General features: G+C 45.8%; 1 protein-coding gene across 2 annotated transcripts in view; it reads left to right on the plus strand.

Annotated features, from left to right (window-relative positions):
- CARS1 (cysteinyl-tRNA synthetase 1) overlaps window positions 1–18914 on the plus strand; it is a 1125505-nt gene that overhangs the window by 534726 nt on the left and 571865 nt on the right. The gene's annotated exons all lie outside the window — the stretch shown is intronic.

Genomic DNA, 18914 nt, shown 5'->3' on the forward strand with positions numbered 1-18914 from the left:
TCGAATAGTTCTTAAGTTTGACCAGTACTGTAAGTCTGACATGTAGTGCAATGAATCAGCATTTTAGTTGTCTCCTGCAGATTGCGGCCAGACCAGTCCTCCTGTATATCTGCAGGGTTATGTTGTTTTGACATGTGGGATGGGTGGTGCAGATGGTCAAATGTGACCAGCAGCAATTTGTACAGCATAACTGCTTTGCCTGTTGTTTCCTGATGCCACAGAATGCTGTAGTGGACTGTTGGCACCCTCTCCTTCGCACCTGTGGAGCACGACCCTGTAATTCAATTAGTTGTGCAATTGGTCATGAATTGTAGCATGCTGGCAACTGCTCCCGGCTCTGCACTACAACTGGATATTCAGAGAGACTTGGCACAGGGAGATATGTCACTTGTTTGGCCGCCACGTCCGTGGCAGAATTTCTGAGGGAGACCTCGTCTGTATCATTAGTGTGGGCGGTGCATTTCACCACCACCGTGAGGGAGGGCTGTGATAGTGCTTCAATCAGTTTATAAAATACTCCATGTTTTACTGGGGACCAATCTGCCCTCCGCAACCCTCTCCTTTTCCATCTTGCAAGCCCTGTGTCAACCGTGGTCAAGAATTTTTAGCATAAACATAATTGATCTTTCCAAAGAAGAAAAAGAAAAATTAAATGAAAAAAATCAAATTACAATCGAATCCAAACTCATCAATAAAACCCATTCAAATAAAAATACCCATTTCTAAATTTTTCTTATCCAGCTCAGAACTAAGAAAAATAAGAAAATAATTCAAAGCTTGCACCAAAGAAATACTAGTGCCCCACATACATTGACACCAAAACAAGTTCCCTGAAGAACTTGGCACGTTCCTTATCGAAAAACGAACAGACAACAACCAAATGCTTCAGTGTCTCTCGTGAGTTGACAGCTCCACAGAACCTACAGTTGCTCATAAATACATTTAGAACAGTTATGGTATGCCTCTTACTCCAGTGTCTGATCTTCTCATAAACAGGAAGCTGATTTAGCCTAAAACGCATATAATTTGTACGTATGTTTGAGCAGGGAAATTGCTGAAGATACATCAGTAAGCATTCGCTTGCATGTGAGAATATTCCTCATAGCTGACATATGTTGAAATGAAATCCACTGTCTCAGACCAGTCATACCCGAACAATATTGTCACAAGAGTTGTTTATACACATCAGTACTGCAAGCATCTGATCTCTGAACTTTCCAATGGATGGAACAGTACCATCAAGCATAGCAGAATTCTAGTTCTCATATAGGGAGTTCTGGGGCGGGGGGACGACAACCATTATTCGAAAGAAAGAACGAAAGCTGTCTCCAGCCATACCTGGCCTTCAATGACACCAGACACAGCTCATGTCTAATGATAACATTAGGTAGAGCCATCGGAAGGCCCAAAACGTCCTTCCAAGTCCTTCCCTGAAGAATGTTTAAGATATCCCCCATATTGTGGGAGCAAAGGTCAAGTCCATATAAAATAATCGACTCAAATTTGGCCAGATAATAACGCCTCAAGGGCAGTAAAGAACATTTACAGACTTTCTGCTTTAAAAACTTCATTTGAGCACAAAGCTTTTTAGCTTTATCAGCCAGAATGGTTTTCCAATAATCAATACTGACCTTATTCGCCAAATGATAACCCAAATAGATGAGACTTGACCTGCTCCACACTATTAGGTCACATAGTCCACACCAGGTGTTGACCCTTAATTCTATGAGTAAGAACTAAGACTTTGGACTTGGAAGCATTAGGGAGGAGGTTGTTTCTTGGGCATATTTGAAAAAGAGCTGCATCTTCACTCTAAGACCCTGCAAAGTTATATCAAAGAGTGTAAAATTGTCTGCAAAGGCCATCCACTCCAACCTCACACTCGCCAACCTAGCCGGAGTGATGGAGGGACCCTGCCACAGTCCCTCAACATCGCAAACTTATAGGTTGAAGAGCCTTGGTGCCAAGGTACACCCCTGTACAGGTATCTATCTCTGGCGACAAGACACGATCCTCGGATAAACAAACACGTACAGTAGTATGTGTGTGTAGTAAGGCAATCAATTGCACCAATTTACGGGTGATATTTAAAGAAAGCATTTTTGTAAAAGCCTGGACCTAATAACTCTGTCAAAAGCACTGGTCATATCCAGGGAGGTTATATAGACTTCCCCCACCTGAGAGTGATGAACATAGTCTCTCAGATGTGACGAGATGGAAGCATTGAGTGAAGTACCCAACTCTTCTCGAAACCCCACCTGGAATCGACTAAAAAGATTGCATTCTTTGATTGCATGGTTAAGGTCCCTTGATAGGAGAATTGAGAAAACCTTGCTAGAAGCATCAGTCAATGCAATGGGTCGATAATTAGATACAACCAGTTTGTCTCCCTTTTTATAAATCGGTACAAAAATGGATTTAACACAAGAAATGGGCACAGTATGAGATAGAAAAATATGGTTGATTATAGGTTTTAGAAGTGCAGCCCAGAGGTCTGGTTCCTGTTTAAGAACAAAAAGAGGAATGCCGTCCAGACCAGGCGCGCAGGACGGCTTGAGCCGACCAATGGCCTACACAATATCCTCCATATTCCAAGTACATAAACCCATGACAGGATTGCCCAGGACAGAACCCTCTGAGACCCTGAAATCATCAGGTAAAGCACATTTCTCTGTGTAGAATGACACCCATCTTGCCGAATCTAAAGGGCAGTCCATACTCCCTTTTGCATTCCCAAGTAGCTTGTTAACAGACTACCAAAAATGGCCAACATTGCCCTTACACAGGCACTCCAGCGTATGCTGATGATGCAAAAGATGAGCATCCATCCTGAGAGACTTCACATAGTTCTTATGTCACAAAAGTAGTCTACGCTTACGTGCGTCATACTCAGAGGCAGACAGTCCCAATCTCTTCAACTCAACCAATTCCCTCCTTTTACGAGACTTAGATTGAGAAATTGTCATCACTCACGTAAGTTCTCTTACTCATATTCCCCAGGCTATGATGGACTCGCACTTGACGAATACAAGACAGAATAGAATTGTATGTAGAGGCAGGGCCACCATCCCTATAGTCACCATCATGGGTGACAAAATCTGCTTCCTGCAAAGAGACAAACAGGAGCTAGTTAAACTTATAGGGTCTCATTACGAGTCCGGCGGTAACCGAGCCGGAAAAACCGGCAGGTTACCACCAGACTCGTATTACCATTCTGCCTCCGTGATTCGCGGAATTACCGGGGCATTACAACCCCGGTGACCCAGGAATTCCGGAGGCGGAATTCTGTAAATCCCCATTCCCATGGCGTCCCATAGGAATTCCATCTCGTCCCCATAGGACTCCATGCGGATGGGGAAGTGGAAACACCGGCACAATGCTGTAATGGTGCCAGTGTTTCCACATCCACCTGCAGGCGGGTGGTGTTAAACCCGCCAGGTCTGACCTGGCGGGAGTGACACTTCCCGCCTGCAGGACTCGAGATAAGCCAGTCCAGAAAGAACGGTGGTGGCGGATTTACCACCACCATTTTTTCCGGACCGGCTGACTTGTAATGAGGCCCATAGCTAATAGCGCCATGGTTGCTGCCGGTATTTTACCGGTCCCGCCTTGGTGAATGGGAGAATTACCGCCCCATTCCAAGGTTGGCAGGGCTGTAATTCCTCATTCACCAAGGCCCTTCCCCATTCCCATTTCAGCCCCCATAGGGCTCAATGGGGAAGGAGCAAATAACGGTACCGCTATTAGCGGTACCGTTATTTGCCCTGAAGTCCCTCAGCGGGTCCCTTCCTTAACGTGTGGTCTGACCACACGTTAAGGACGGGACCCACTGAGGGTCCTGGAAGCATGGCGCTAAGGGATTACCGGCACCAGTGCCCTTACCGGTGCCAGTAATCCCTTAGCGCAATCCGTGTAATGAGGCCCATAGTCTTCCTATTCCACACCACAGTTGAACCCTTGTTGTTAGAGCACAAACCCGCCATATCCGGTCCGATATACGGGATAGACATGGAAATAGACAAAGAAAAGGAAGGTGGTCCTCTAAATCGGAAGGAAGATGGCTCAGATGACTACATTGACTCCTGATATCATGGGAAACATAGATAAAATCTATCCTGGAAAACACCTCCCACATGTGCAAGGTGAATTTCAGGGCAACGGAAGCAGGCGGGTGATCAAATAGTGACATATCCCAACTCCCCAGTAAGGAATCCCACTGAATACCTCTTCCTATATTCAAATGTTGCTTAATTGGTAGGGCCCCCATGGAATTCCATCTAGCTCCATCTGCACAGTACAAATTAAAGTCCCCTCCCAAAATCACTTGATAACCATGCCCCATCTGAATCCAATCAGACAACATTCCTCCCAGGCCATCCTCTATAGTATTGAAGGAAACTCTAATCGGATTCCAATATAGGTTTAGTAACAAGATTGGCAAAAGGCCAGGCCCTAGAGTCCGTCCAATTACCAAAAGCCATTCTGTACTAAATAAGATATCCCATGAGAGCCCCAAACTAGAATCTATCGCAATTATTATTATTATTATTAATTAAGAGGCCCCCTCTTGGTCTCCCCTCCTCATCCCTATTAGCAGGACACAAAACAGTATGAAAGCCTTCAAAGAAAGGATTAGTCATCAGCATCGTTTCCTGAAACAAATCGATCTTCAAAGGTTTATTGCCTAGAGGGTTGAGCATACATTTGTAGAGATTAGAGCTACCACAGGTATTCCAGGCGATAACTTCAATTTCTGTTCTGTCATGCATGTCCCGGACCATGCCTCAAGCTCTCTAAGGTCTTAAGAGCCGGCTGAATCCAAGACCAGTCTTGTCCATTCCCCAGAAGATTGGAAACCAGGGACAACACTGTACCAGAATCACACAGCAGTGCGGCGGGAGACCTTGACGTCGAAACAGCAGTCGGGGTTACAGGTTCCTCAAAGCTAAGAAAGGTCCTAGCATCAGCCAAACTTTGCAGTTCCACAAGGTCGAACCCCATAGCCTGCAAATTGGTCTTCTGATCCCACACCATGGTAGCCGCCATAACCGAGTGAAAATCACTGACCATTCTACCATTCTCGTTTCTGGGTAAAGATATAGCATCAATGTCATCTATAGTTATTGTTCTCAAAAGCGGAACCTTCTTAAATATGGTCAATAATCCTGACTTATTTAATTTGGTCCCGTTCACAGAATTTTGATTGGGTAACCAGCCTATAATTTTACTGCCAAATCGAGCCACTACCCCAGCCTCCAAACCTATGGCCTCGACGTGTAAATGTTGACCTGAACTGACACTAACACACGGTAGTAAAACCCCTCTCGGGATTTCACTAATGGGCTGACTAAGTGCCTGTATATCCAAAGCTACATCAGCCGCCCCAACCTTTGCAGAGAACGCCAACTCCCCCATTGTGTTAGAGGCAGACAGACAACTCTTAGAAAATTGCTCTGAAGTATTCACAGTATTTATCACAGGCAAACAGATCACAGGAGAAATAGAAACATCAACAGGCTGCAAAGTACCCGTCGAAGTATGGTCATGCGTTGTGCTAATGATTTTACCAAAAGCTGTCATCTTTGTTCGCTTTGTTTGGGGACGCTCAGGCAAACTGACCTCTTCCCTCACCTCCCTCCAGAGACTCAGTGACCAGCTCAGCACAGCCATTGTTAGTATTTTTACACTTCGCAGGCTGTTGCAATTCTCGTATAGCTTTCAGGTTAGCATTTCTCCCTTTGAATTTCAAAGGTGGCATGTTATTTGTTTTCCTAGTATGTTTACCCTTCTTCTTACGCCTTTTACCCATTATCATATTATTAGGTACTGACTCGGAATCCAATTAATTTCCATTAGAAGGGGTATTGGAAACATCCACTAGTGAAACCTTTTATTCAGCTACATTATCATTCAGGAGACCGATAGCCTCCAACAAAACAGAGGGACTATCCGGGGCACATTCAACCACAATTTTCGGAGGCATTTCCTGAACACTCTCCTCGGCATAGTCGGCTATCACACATCGAGTCCCCCTATCTTCCATGTCCACCTTAGTTTTCGAGGGAAGAGCCTCCAATATAGCAGACACTTTACCATCCAATGTTGTCAATCTACAGTCCAAGTTATTTTGCATACACTTACCCATAGATATAATACTACCAGGTGAGTTTGTATTACCCAATAGATTCTCAAATTCAGCCATAGGTACCAAAAGGTCATTAAAGGCCGCTTGTTGACCTACCAATATCCCCCCCTAAATTGTCCTGTGTGTCGCATAAAGTTTTCAGCGCCAGATTCAGAGAAATATGTATAAGTTAGACTGAAGGGGGGAAATAAACTCCCACATCCCCATCTCCGGAATGACCATAGGATTCCCCAAGCATGCACTGGTTTTGGTTTCCACCCCCTGGTCTAAGGTATTCGAAGTATTAAGAGCACTCTTATCTGTAGGCAGTTTTGACAACACCCTCCCATAGGTACGGGCTGCCGAAACCAGGGGTATGTCAAAATCAATGGTATCCTTAAGCAAATCCTTTACAGCATTAGCAACCATATGAAATTAATCCTCCAAACAACAATCCTCCGTCATTTCTCATGAAGCAGCCTCCTGAGCAGTGATAGAATTGCACAATTGCACAATTGCAAAGGACCCTGGAGGCTCAATCGACTAGCTGAACAATCCGGCATAGTTAGGTGGTCCTTACCAAATGACCTTTCATTATTTGATCTCCCAAAAACAAAAACATTTGAGAGATCTGATGTATAAGTTGCTTTCGATGGACCCCAATTTACAAAAGTACTCCCTAGGCATAACCCTCCGGTATCTTTTTGCAGCTTATAGAGCCGCTAACAGCTCTCGGATTCCGAAAGTTCGAATTGGGCTGTGGGGTAGAAGCATGAAACCTAACTATTTTCCTTATAGGCAAAGGAACTCCTACTGCTTCAGCTTCTTGAATACATTCAGCGTAAGTTAATTCCAATAGCCCCTCGCCAGAAGGCACAGTTGCCAAAAAATCCTTGGCCATTCTATTAGGAGGTGAGAATTCAAATGGAAGATCACCCAGTTCCAGCCCCAATGGTGTAGTATTAATTAGTGCAGTAGTTGATAGTAGGGCTTTGCTGTCTGACCCCTTCATTGTAGAGTTCTCCTGGAGTGCAATGATGTTTGGCTCAGATAGGGGGTGTAGGCAAGGGCACAGCACTACATATGTGCTTGTAGTTCAAAACTGGCCGCAGGTCTGGTTTAAGTATCTGTTCAGAAGCCGGGTCCAGCTCACAGTTGCTGGCCCCAAAACCACTCCTCAAAGTAACTATAGTGTGTTATTAAGATTTAAAAATTAAATAAAAATAGAAGGCAGTCAAGATGGTTCAAAGGCCGAAGGCCAGCAGTCACCTTAATACGCCAAAAGATGAAAAACGGTAGTAGAGCACACAACGCAGTTCAAAGAGGAGCAGCCCAATCAGGTGTGCAAGTATCAAGGCTTCCCAAAGGCTCCCCAAAAATAATAGAGGCCCTCAGGATCTGTAGAATATGTAGGAATATCCAAAAAGTCAGTAAGCGGCCATATGATACTAATTCAATGGTCACAGTGTGGTTCAAAGAGGTTCAAACAGGTAAAAACCTCCAGTCACCCGTCGTGTATCGTATGAAAACCCTATCAGTGGAACTGTTGTATTGTGTGTAGACTGTAGAAAATAAACAATGGACGTCCATGGGGATGGAAAAAATAACGAGGTGAAGCGCTTACCGTAGTATTCGCCAAACCGCATGTAGATCCGCTTGCAGATCTTACTCTGATAGGCGATAAGCAACGGCAGCCTCACCCTCCGCCACACCCCTGCACATCCGCCACGCTTTGCTTGCTGGGAAGTAGTTCAAGAAGTCATTTAAAGGCACAGCAGCCTGCCTTGTTTTTCCAGGAAACACAAACACTTGTGAATAAATAGAATGCCGTGAAACTTCTGCCGGCATCTCGAACACCCTAGGAAACTAAGACTTTTGGAGTCTTGCCTTGTACTGACTCTGGGGGTTCTAGGAGGCTGCAACACCGCAAAGAGATAGTTCTTTTCACAAACCTCGCCTAATATCCTCAGATCACTGGGATCACTTGTTCAGTAAAGAGATTAAATGTCACATTAATGTGGTCTGAGGGATATTACCCAACAGGGTTTAAAATCCTGTGGTTCAAAGGTTACAAGTAGCCCGTAGCCACCACCAGGAGCACAGTAGTCACTAAACACACGTGTCTAGCCCCAATGCCTTGATGGTATACTGGCAACCTATGTTAGGGGTTTTATGGAGACGGTGACATCAATTAAAATATATGCTGCTGACGAAGGGAGCGCGTCCCTCACTCCCCAGCTCACTGTCTCAGCCAGCCTTCCAAATCCCACAAGGTGAGCCGACGTAGAAGAGTACTCCCACCACGGCTTACTGCCACAGAGGAAAAGTGTCTGGAAACAGACGAGTCTCCCAACTCTGCTCGGTTTTTCGTTACGGTTCTGCATAAGTATACCAGTAACTAACAACATTTGCAGCCACAGACACACGCTGCTGCAAGGCTCACGCTGCTGTCCCGGTTGTTCGGTGGTCACTCCTCGATCGTATCTCCAACACAGGTTTGATTAGAGGAGAAGACTTAGGACGTACACATACACGGTCGTGAAGGCGCACTGGCAGAGACAGGAGCAAAAGAACATGAGACAAACCAGCCGCTCCCGACAACCAATGGTGTATCCTGTAGTGGGCAGGGCAGCAAGCAGGTACAGCCCTCCTTGAGGCGGGGGTGACTGTGCCCTTCTGGGGCAGTTAGCGTCACTATTCCCGGGGTTAGGCTGCTGCCGGCTTGGGTCCTCCGCTCATCGTTGACCTCAATGACCTCTACCATTTTCCACAGTTCTAAAATCTCCTTCCTCCTTTCAAGGTTTTTACACTTGGATTTTGCTGTTAGAAATGTGTTCATGTGTTCCAGTACCCCTCTGTTATTGTTGGTGCGCTGCTCTGGCCATGGGCAGGACACCCCCACTACCCCACCCCTTGTGTCTCAGCCATCCACTGTTAGTGATACTGTTCAATCTTGTCTCTATATAATGGCCATGCACTGCACATATTCTCCAAAGGAGACATTAAGACCATGTTAACAATTGTTATCTTACAAGAAAAAAAAAAGATGTCAAATATATTTTGTCGTATATAACTAGGGGTGTGGTAGCCGCTGATTAAGAATTAGAACATATCTTGAGTGTAGAATGTTGTAATATTCTCGAGTAACTGTATTGGTGTTAATAGTAATCACCAATGACCCAATATGCAAGTGTTTTGAATAGTACTCCCATGCAGAGCGATTACGAGGCTGTTTTGGAATGAATCACAAATCTGTTATATGCCCCATAAGTCTCAAAAAGAGGGGGTCATGTGTTTATTTACATGTTATAAAAGTAGGAGTCAAGTAAAATGATTTTAGAACAACTAAGGTAATAATTATAATTTTAATTTTAAAGAGAAAGGACAGTATGCATATACATATGGAACCACAACACAACTAAACAGTAGTCTTAGAGTGAAAGTGGCGTACATTACTAAAATAGACAGGACATTACTCTTGCCATGGGAGGATCCAATCCTTAAATTTAAACAAAAACGAGGAGCAATTGTTTTTACAATTTTTGCAGTGCATTGATAAACTTCAATGAAGCCAGTATTGCAAACGTAATTAAGATAAGGTAAAACAAACAAAGCAACAATTAGAAATGTGTAAATTTGAGAGGGAACACAGTTGCTATCTAATAGTGATTTAAAAGCATGTCAAATTGCTGGGCTTGGGAAGTACTTAGAGACCACTGTCCAAAGTGAACATCAACTTGATTGCTTGTTGAAAAGGAGAAGAACCTTATTGTTTTAAAAGGTGATGAGGAAAAAATGTTGCACATTAGTTGGGTAATGGCCAATCCTTGGTCTACGTCGGGAAGGAAACTTCCCGGATATTGAACTGACGGCAGGTTGATGGTAGAGCCTGCTGCAGGGACGTTTCGGCTTTTAGATGTAGAGCCTTCTTTTGGGCCAGTTGGATTGTAACAGCCTACATAATGCAAACGGAAAGCAGAATGAAGTCTACTTAATTAGGGTCTTGCTTGTGGGGCATTATAGCAAGATATGTTGAGTCAGAATGTTTAAAAATAACAATGACAAAACATCAGGATGTGTGTTCTGATAAAAGTGAGGGGGACCCTCTGACCTTATGTTTGTGAATCCGGGCTGGGGGGTGGAGGAGGGGAAGGCGAGCTGCACTGGCGTTGAATTGGAGAAACCAGTTGCAGTTTAGTGAGGCTACTTGATAAACAGTGTAGTCCAAGTTGGGTCTAGATATATGGAGGCCGCTGTGTCAGCTGAAAACAAAGACAGTGTGGGTTTGTCTGTTAGTATATGGCAACGCCAGAAGTACGGTGAAACAAGGTAGATAAAAACATTCTTACCTACTGGAAAACCGGCTATTGGGAAAATATGCTGGTAGGTATGGCCGTAATGCTATGGATGTATCTAGACGGCCAGTGTCAGTGTTAGGGAGCTGTGGTCTCGCTAATGCTGTGGAAGCTTCTGTAGGTAAATGATACACAAGTAAGGAAAAGCTCAGGAAAGGAGCTGTTTAGAAAATGCTCCACACTCATACATTAAGATAAGGTCTGTGAGAGTGCCTGTGTGGGGCACCTCATAGGGGAGACATACCTGCAGCTGTAGGTACATGAGGTGGGGTAGCGCGTGGTCTGGATGTCCTAGACAGTGTTCATAAAACGCTCAAAGAGGTCCGTGTGGTGTAGCCGGAGCGGTGGAACATACGCACTGCGCATGTGTATGGGGTTAGTCTAAATCCCTCTACACGGCTGCAACGATGCCTTGCGCATGCGCCACGGATCAGTGTACGGGCCAACAGGCGTCCACTGTATGTGACTCTTGGGTGGATGACACTCCATCTAGTAAGTACGCAAGCGGGAGGGGGATCAGTGCGGGCTGAAGCAGTGGTCATGGCAACGGTGTAGTTTACGTGATCCAAGGGAATGTCCTTGATATCCGGGGGGCACTGAATGAGACGGGACTGGAGAGAAGAAAGTAAGCCTAGCGGGCTGTACAGGTCATGCACATGGGTGTGACGCAACCGTGTCTGAAAACGAGGGACTTGGTCTATGTAAAGCCTACCTCAGTAATCATGCAGGCGCAGGTAGGTATGATGTGATGTATCCATGAAGACAGAGAGGTTAGTGTAACTTGGTGCTGCCTATCTGGGTTGTTATGTGTGGAGAATCAGGCCGCCGAGGGATGTAGCTAGAGGGGGATCTAAGTTTGTGATTCGAGGGCAGGCAAAGGCCATGGGTGGGCAGTACCCAAGTATGTTAACTTATGCAATGCAACGCATGGGTACCCCTAATGAGGCAAGCTAACTGTATCAGTACAGTGGCCCAGGAGGTGGAGGAAGAGCTGGATCAATTATGATGGTAGTTTTCAGAGGGAGAGAAATATATTTTGTCATCGGACCTACCAGTCCTTCGTTCCAGTTTACACGTTGCCCCCTGCTCACACCCCTACCGCACGCACACCTCCTCGCCCCAAGCACTCCACACTCACACTTTTTCCTCCACAGGCCCTCCCTTGACCTCTGCCCCTGTTACACAACAGAATGTAAGACACTAAAACAACAAGCTAAAACAATTAACTAAAATAGCAAACACTACTTCTTATTCCCTCACCTGGGATATATTGTGCACATGAATCTGAGCTCTCTAATTATACGGAGCCCCTGCTTATTATATTCCCCTATCACAATTCAAAAAATGGCACCATCATCTCTCCTAGTTCGGAAAGGATCCCACACTTCTCTGTTTCTCCCCTTATATCCTTATGACAATAATTAAAAGCCATGTGGTTGTGGAACCCTCTCCAACAGAGAGAGAGAGAGACGCACACACGCACACGCGCACACACGCACACGCGCACACGCGCACACACGCACACGCGCACACAGATACACATACCCACTCCCTGCTTCTGATCTTCTCTGATCGATTGGTCATCTAACAGCTATATGGCCGGTGGTCTGGGGCTGGCTGGTAGCTTGGAATGCTTGGGTCTTTGGACGGGGGCATCTGGGTATTATAACTTAAAGTCAGGACTGGGGAAAGTCAGATGATCGTGCCCTCATTCTCTTGGGATAACTCATCACAGAGGCTCTCAGCCCCCACATGTCCTTGCAGGGTGCATTCTTTCTGGGATATGAATGCTGGCAGTGTGAAACAATGAAAGGTTTATGAATCTCTGCGGCTCTGGTCGTTCTCACTGCTGTCCATGTTGCAACCCCCTCCTGCATAGACACGCTTATTGGCACGTTCATAGCCTGCGCCTACTGACCTAGCTGCAGCGGATCACTAGACCTCGATTTCAATATGACTGCTGTTTTCTAAAATGGCTTTTCATTCCTACTGCAATCTGAACCAAGCATCCGCTAGCCTACCTATATTGCAGCTTGTGGTGACACCCCTCTACCCCCTATAGCCTCCCCAAGCATCTACAACACACGTTGAGACCTGTGCCTCACCCTGAACTGATTGGGAGCCTGGGATGATCGCCCCTGCGTCCCAACAATGCCCTGGAGGTGAAAGGCTGGCCAGGAGATCACCACAATCCCTCTCACTCCCGGGGGAACTGGAAAACTGGAAGCATGGGGCTATCCACCAGCAACCTCTGGGGAAGGAGAATACGTGGCTACAGGCCCAGGCACAAGGGACTATGGTCTATGAGAGGCCTGTTGTGAATGCTGAAGCAGAGGCCTATGTTAGAGGCTTCCTGTAGCCCAAGGTTTAGGAAAGAGGGCTATTGCAAATGCTGCAACCTGAGGCCTTTGAAAGATCTTTACTGCACACCCTGTAACGCAAGGCCTAGGAGACTATGGTCTATGAGAGGCCTGTCATGAATCCTGAAACCCATGATCCGGAATGGATCAATTTCGGATCATGAAACCCAAAGTCCATGAGGGATCTGTCGTGAATCCTGAAATTCAAGGTCCAGGAGGTGCCCGTTTTAAACTCACCAAGAAAGAAAAGCCAGCTTTGTTTTGTTGCATTAAAATATGATGGACTTTGAAGAGTAGGTTTGTGAACAGTTTGCTTTGGAGCCTTGCTATAACCTTAGGATAGGAAGTAGGCAATGGACTCATAAAGTATAGGTTGGGATATATTCTGTTTGCCACCTATTTGGAGCTTTTCTTTAGGAGCATGGACAACTCACTGCATGGGCCTTATGTCCACATTTTATTGTGGCATTTATTTGGGACAACACCCCTCATTCCACCTTTTACTGCAACAATCCTAAACTCCCATTAAAGCTATGAGGGGCAAAGAGTTTTGCTTTTCTGAAGACCGTCCTACACATGTCAGGAGAACCGGTTACGTCTAATAAGGAGAATACACCCCAAAAGACAGGATAAAGTAAGAACTGTTCAGGCTGACTGACAAGGCTGTTGTTTTGGCCAAGAGGAAACCTGAGAGACATTTCTTTTGTTGGGACTATGATAACAGCCCAAAGGCTGGGAAAGAATATTAGAACTCTTTGGTGGGGGTCAGAAAACTAGCCACCACTCATTTACGTAAGGGAAAATAAACCCTATCCTAAGTTAAAACATATATTGGGGCTCATTACAAGTATGGCGTGGGGAATCCTCCCACTTTCTGCAGAAAAATCGTTGCAATTACACCAGCAGTAATTCCTCCTGCGGTAATTCTGGTGAAATCCGGATTGCAGTCCTGTGGACTCCAAATTAATGGGGATTGACACCACCACAATTTGTAATCCGGCTGTAAATCTGCTAGACCAAGTGGTGGTAACGGTAATTCCGTTGGCCAGTATTCCGGCGGATTTACAGCCAGAATAACGGCCAACTCATAATGAGGCCCATTGTCTTTTCTTTTCATAGTGGTAAGGCAGATGTAGAGGTAGCATAGGTTTTGACAGAGGACAGAGTTTACTTTGTAACAAGTCTTGACACCACCCCTTTTTTGGTGTTTTAGAATAGGGAACCCATCTTAGAAGTAGGTTTCAGAGGTGGCATTATTAATTTAAATAAAATATCTTGTTCAGACATGCCTTCTTGTCCATCTCCTATGTCCGACTTTCCCCAACACACACAACCACTCCCAAGCCCAAATCTTAAGTGTGGGAGGAGTGAGTTCTACCATTTGAAACCATGGGTATTGATGGCTCTCCTACCGAATTTCGTGCATTTCATGATACCGGTCATGTGGCACAGCGAGTAGAGCGCTCGCTTGACATCCGTGCAGAGCTTGCTAACGCAGGTTCGAATCCCGGCGGGGCCAAACTCAGCCTTTCATCCTTCCGAGGTCGATAAATGAGCACCACACACCGTGGGTAATAATAAGCAGCGCTCAGATACCTGAGGGTTTTTAGCGCTATATAAATGCCAAATTATTATTATTATTATTATTATTATTATTATGAAGCAGTGTATTCCAGAGGCAATTGCCGTAGTGTTTCGTGGCCGTAGTCTTTCGAAGATCGGGTTTAAACGTCTGGCCTGTAAAGATGTCAGGTAGACCTTTTTAGGAAACAAAATAAAGCCTGCAGCTGATCTGCAGTTGAATCATTAGAGCGTAAGAGAGTTTAATGGACAATCCTATTACCTCCCTGTGCTTGCCAATTCTGTCTGCAACAAAAACTCACATTGTGAATTAGTTTTTGGATTGTGAAGCAAATAGTATTTTAAAGTTAGACTCCAATAAAGAAAATATGTTCATGTTTGTTATGTTAAGGCACTTGTATAGCGCAGCATTCGCCAACTCGAGCATCAAGGCGCTAGGCAAAGAAAAAGTTCTAAGGTAGCATAGAAGTAGAGAGAAAGCACAAATGAATTAGTCTGACGGAAAAAGGAGTCTTCAACTGGCGCCGGAAGACAAGATGGTCCTGAACCTGAAGCAGAGAGAGGGGAAGGAGATTCCACAACTTAGCAGCATAGACTGAAAACGAACAACCTCCAAAACGAGCTTGTCGCACACGGGGGACAGAAATGCAGCAAGAAGAACAACAACAACGACGAAAGGGAACGAGACAGGCTGTAATGTGTACATTTGGCTTCAAGATAGAGAGGTCCCTTCTTATAGAAAGCACAGTGGACAATACACAAAGACTTAAAATCCACCCTGCTAGCAATGGGTAACAAATGCAAAGTATTCAGGGCGGCAGAGGCCAAGGTGAACCGAGGCGCCCTGAGAGCCAGGCGAGCCGCAGAGTTCTATAGAGCTTAAAGATGATGGAGCAGATATTTAGATTGAGCCAAATACAGAGAGTTGCAGTAATCCAGGGAGCCCGAGATAAGAGAAGAAACAACCGTAGAGTGAAGGGGTACCAGGAGAAAAGGAAGAACTTTATGAACAGAGTTTAAAATGTAGAGCCTGGCAATCTGCACTCACCAGGGGAAGAAGTGAAAGAGAGGAGGACAGCTTATCCCCTAGGTTTTTGACAACGTGAGAAGGGTGGGTAGAGGACCCAGTTCCGGAGGCTAGAAAGCTGCATACCAAAGAGAGGCATCAGGCTGGCGACCGACCAGAAGCACCTCAGTCTTGTCCCCACTGAGACAAAACCAGTTACAGACCATCCACAAATGAATTGTCGAGAGGCAAGACCGGCAACAGGAAGCAGTGTGAGCCGTGACCAGATCCAGCCGCATCAAGATCTGGGTATCGTCTGCATAGGAATAACAGTGAAAGCCAAAGGACTGAATCAGCATGATAAGTGGGCAGATATAGACATTAAAGAGTAGAGGAGAAAGTGTTGAGCCTTGAGGGACTCAGCAGAGAAGAGGAAGAGGTGAAGGGAGACAGAAACTGAAACTAAGAGCGATCATTGAGAAATGAAATGAACCACTGTAGGACGGAGTCAGAGATAACTAACAGAGAAAGCCTCTGAAAGAGGATGGCGTGATCAATGGTGTTGAATGCCGCCGAGAGGTCGAAGAGGGGAGGAAAGCACTAACACCCCTGACCCCCCTCCTAACCCCCTGGTCAGCAAACTCTGCAAGATCGTACGCCACTAACACTAGAACAGATTCAGTACCTTGACGCGGCCTAAAACCAGATTGCAAAGGGTCCAGGGAACCAGAGTTTTCCAAACAGGAGGAGAGCAGAGGCATAATAAAAGATTCAAGCAATTTCGTAGGATAGGACAAAAGAGAGGCTGAAAGTTAGCAGGAAGAGCAGGGTTAAGGCTGGGCTTCTTGAGAAGAGGAATGACCAGCGCATGTTTGAGAGAGACAGGATCAACACCAGAGGATAGAGAGAAATTAACTGAAGAAGACACGAGTTTGGCAGTCTGAGGAATCATTTCCTTAATTACCCTAAGTGGGATATGGTCAGACCGAGAGATTGATTTAAGACGCAATGTGGCTGCAATAATATCTGCCTCAGAGAAAACTGGTAACTGCGACCAGAAAGTGGGGGGGGGGGGTAGCCTGGGCAGTGCAAGCGAGCAAAGGGTCCGAGCACAGAGCAGCACAGATCTTCTACGGATAAGAGAAATGTTATCCTGAAAAAAGGAAAAGGGCGAGAAGCACAGAGACAATGAGGGCCGAATAGAGTTGTCGGAAGGGAGAATAGACAAGACCTGTACCGTTTTGAACAAAATGTTCGGGGCATTAGAAGCCGCTTCGATGGAAGAGGTGAGGTAAGCACTCTTATCCTCAAAAAGGGCAAGCTGATAGCTGGCCGTTGCACTGTGGAAGGCAGGCGGGGAAGGGGGGGAGAGTAGTCAGTTCTCCACCTGCGTTCGGCCTGTCGTTTAAGTGCGCCCAAATCAGCAAGGGAGGCTGAGAACCTAGGTTGAGAGGGGCACGACCGTGAGGCTTGGACGGGTGAAGAGGAGCAAGATGGTCAGCTGCAGCAGTAAATGCAGAGGACAACAAGGAGAAGTCCAAGGGGACGAATGTAGGCAGATGATCATTAATAGTGTGAATAATGTCAGGCCGGCAAACCATGTTCCAGTGACAAGCAGGAGGGCGAGGTAATGGAGTGACAGGAGGGGCCGAGAGAGCCTTGATAGAGAAAGGAATAACCAGGTGGTCGGACCCGGCGATGGGGGATCCCGTATGCACGGTTGCCAGGTCAGAAGGAGCAAAAATCAGATCAAGCGTATTCCCAGAGCAGTGAGTAGGGCCCATGACGTGCTGACCTAGGCCCCTAGAAAGTCTGCAAGCGCAGACACACATCTGGTTTCAGCTCGTATATCTGCCAGATAGTATTTTCTGAGACCTTATTTCTAGTGCCCTGATGTATTAACTTACTTGGTTTGCACAGTGTTAATGAGTTCTGGCCACGACACACCAGCTTTCGTGGCCATTCTCCTGGGCAAAATCAGGGGATGTAGATTCTACAGGAATCCAAGACTGTCTTCACAGACACACCACATTGTTCTTTCTTTGTGAGCCCCTGGCCGTAGCTCATCTCCGCAAATGACCCTGCATGATTATTCCAGCCTTCACTTGAACACAGAAGGACAAAAAGTACAGTTGCTTGGCAACTGGATTTCACAACAGGCACACTCGTTTTTTGTAGGGCCCCCAGAAAGAAAAACAAGCCTGCTTATGAGGCATCATTTCAACAACTACTTGAGCTACTACATTGAAGGTACACTGCCACCAACCAGAACCATTACAATTTAGGGTCACCTTGAAACTAATCCCATCTTTGGGGGGCAGAAGGGTCCCCAATGGGGCACAAACATGTAAGATTCACACTACCGTTAAGATCCATCTGGAACACACTGGGAAATGAACCGAAGCAAAACAACCAATCACCAATTGTGCATGTAAGTTAGATAGGCATTTGCCAGGTACTAACATCATATGCCCACATTTGGCAGCTGTTGCCATCTTATGTCCAGGCAGTATCTCGGAAATGCCCAGTCCATGTCTGCACATAAACCAAAACTGTTGGATTTGCCATTGCTTATTTATAATAGGATTTCAGTGCAGGGAACAGCTGTGAGGACACTCATTGCTCATATATCAAGTGGCGGAACGCACACTTAGTTAAGACATGTTTATTACACCAGCAGTTCCTTTACAGCTGCTATTAATCCATTACTTTGCAAAGAACTGCTTAGAAATAACGCTGGCAGGCCCTACACAGTACACTTTTTGATGCCCCTGGGTGGTAGCGGTGCGCCATATAAGTCAACATAACATATGACTGCTTTCTAGAGATATCTCAAAGGGATCCCAGAAGTATGTGCTTTGGGGAAGGGCAGGTAGTTGTTGAGAATGTCTGTGGGCAGTGAGTGGGTGGGTAAAAGGCCAAAAACCAATACGCTCTGTGTCCCTCCTCACACCCCATCTCCCACCTATTTGTACTCCAATGCAGTCGTTTTGGCTTATACAAGGTGAAAATGTAGGGGACTAAAAAATTGTCAAAAAGTGGACACTCGGTGCATAGGTATTGTAACCCACCCTGTGAGCAAGACCTACAGTTTTTCATAGACTGAAGGAGATGGCTTGGAAAAGAGGAGCTGGCACTTGGTTATGTCGAGGCAAAATTTGAATTCTCCCCCTATATGTAAGGCATTGGCAATGGGCTATCCGGCTCACTATCTGTCAATCTGTGCTTAAAACATGTGCATGCCACCGGGATCTCTTTAATATCTGTAGTGTTAAGACTCTTAGTGCTTTGTTTAAACTGGGTCTCCGCTGGGCTTCGTTTGTCTGTTTCCTCTGTTCTATCCTGAAAGTTGAATCTTCTATCAATACGAGTGCTGCTGCTGCTGCTGAAGAACCCATAACTAGATGCAATTGCCCCAACATCCCTGGGGGCTGAGATTTGGTCATCAGTCACTGTTGGTGCCCTCCATCCCCAGCTACACATCAGCG

The sequence above is a fragment of the Ambystoma mexicanum genome, chromosome 11 (genome assembly GCF_040938575.1).
Source record: "Ambystoma mexicanum isolate Mex_15411 chromosome 11, UKY_AmexF1_1, whole genome shotgun sequence".
Lineage (NCBI taxonomy): Eukaryota > Metazoa > Chordata > Amphibia > Caudata > Ambystomatidae > Ambystoma > Ambystoma mexicanum.